Raw genomic sequence first — 1911 nt, 5'->3', positions numbered from 1 at the left:
GTCAGGGGAAGAAAGCCGAGTCACGGGGAAGGACATTCCGGCCGAGCCACGGCCCCGCCTCCCTGGGGTCCTGGGCCGTCCAGCTCCTGACCCTGCCTGCCTTACAGCTCCCTGCCCAGAGGATCTGGTGACACAACTGTCACAGCCTGTCACTCCACACCTGTGGCCACACCTTCCCCAGACTCCAGACCCGTGCGGGGCGTGTGGTGGGACGTGCCCAGGCTGGACAGGGGATGCAGGCAGGACGGTGCCAGGGGAGGCTGGCGCCCCCCACCACACAGAGCCTAGACCCAGGACCAGGACCATGGCCCAAATCTACGCCTTCCCTTCACTCGCCCCAGAGAACCTGTCCAGGCTCCCAGAAAAATACATTTTTTTCTTTTTGTTTTTGACAGAGTCTCACTCTGTCACCCAGGCTGGAGTGCAGTGGCGCGATCTCGGGTCACCGCAACCTCCACCTCCCGGGTTCAAGCGATTCTCCCGCTTCAGCCTCCCGAGTAGTTGGGATTACCGGCACCCGCCACCACGCCCGGCTCATTTTTGTATTTTTTTTTTTTTTTTTTGAGGCGGAGTCTCGCTCTGTCGCCCAGACTGGAGTGCAGTGGCGCAACCTCGGCTCACTGCAAGCTCCGCCTCCCGGGTTCACGCCATTCTCCTGCCTCAGCCTCCCGAGTAGCTGGGACTACAGGCGCCCGCCACCTCGCCCGGCTAGTTTTTTGTATTTTTAGTAGAGACGGGGTTTCACCATGTTAGCCAGGATGGTCTCGATCTCCTGACCTCGTGATCCGCCCGTCTCGGCCTCCCAAAGTGCTGGGATTACAGGCTTGAGCCACCGCGCCCGGCCTCATTTTTGTATTTTTAGTGGAGACAGGGTTCCACTATGTTGGCTAGGCAAGTCTTGAACTCCTGACCTCATGATTCACCTGCCTCGGCCTCCCAAAGTCAGAAAAATGCATATTAACCTGGCTGCTGCTGGGCCTTCCCTGTGAGCGGCAGCTCAGGCAGGGTGCAGAGGTGAAAAGGGCAGGAGAGCCAGCACCGTGGCCCAGTGGGGCCTGACCCACCACACTGCTGCCCATGATGGGTTTTGGTCATGGGGTTCAGGTGTGATGCATGGTGTAGGGGTATGAGTGTGCAGGAGTGTGGGGCTAGGGGTGTGCAGGGGCGTGAGGGTGTGTCTGTGCACAGGTGTTGGGGTACGTCTGTGCATGGGTGTAGGGGTGTGTCTGCATAGGTGTAGGGTTGCATCTGCACAGGTGTTGGGGTGTCTGTGCACAGGTGTTGGGGTACGTCTGCATGGGTGTAGGGGTGTGTCTGCACAGGTGTAGGGTTGCATCTGCATAGGTGTTGGGGTGTCTGTGCACAGGTGTTGGGGTACGTCTGTGCATGGGTATAGGGGTGTGTCTGCATAGGTGTAGGGTTGCATCTGCACAGGTGTTGGGGTGTAGGTGTTCGTGGTCTGATGAGAGCAGCTGTTGTGGGCTGGCCAGGTCTTCTTGATGTCCTCAGTGACCTCTCGCTCTGTCACTGGGAGACAGAACTGAGATGGGGTCAGTGCTGCTGGAACATTCAAAACTAATGCCCATTGTGTCCTGGGCGGCCATTCCAGGAATGTGGTCAAGTGGGGAAAGAAAGAAGTGTGGGGATCTCTCTGGACCTCAGTCTCTTGCTCTGTAGAGTGGGCGCAACAAAGCTCACCTGGTGGCTCTTGGGAGGGTTTCTCACCTGTTAGGTGCATCCTCCCCTCCTGAGCACCCCGGAAGACCTCCCACAGTCCTTCCAGAACCCCATTGAGAAACCACATTTTCGGCCGGGCGCGGTGGCTCAAGCCTGTCATCCCAGCACTTTGGGAGGCCGAGACGGGCGGATCACGAGGTCAGGAGATCGAGATCATCCTGGCTAACACGGTGA

General features: G+C 58.6%; 1 long non-coding RNA gene across 1 annotated transcript; it reads left to right on the top strand.

Moving 5' to 3' along the window:
• Positions 1-834: 834 nt before the first annotated feature.
• On the top strand, positions 835-1644 carry LOC117066375. Its single transcript, XR_004430305.1, has 2 exons — positions 835-1278; positions 1435-1644. It is a non-coding gene; the product is annotated as an uncharacterized LOC117066375 (long non-coding RNA).
• Positions 1645-1911: the final 267 nt, after the last annotated feature.

The sequence above is a fragment of the Trachypithecus francoisi genome, unplaced genomic scaffold (genome assembly GCF_009764315.1).
Source record: "Trachypithecus francoisi isolate TF-2019V2 unplaced genomic scaffold, Tfra_2.0 Lachesis_group20, whole genome shotgun sequence".
NCBI classification, from domain to species: Eukaryota; Metazoa; Chordata; class Mammalia; order Primates; family Cercopithecidae; genus Trachypithecus; species Trachypithecus francoisi.
The sequence above is the reverse complement of the archived record's forward strand: the minus strand, read 5'-3'. Positions and strand labels throughout refer to the sequence as shown.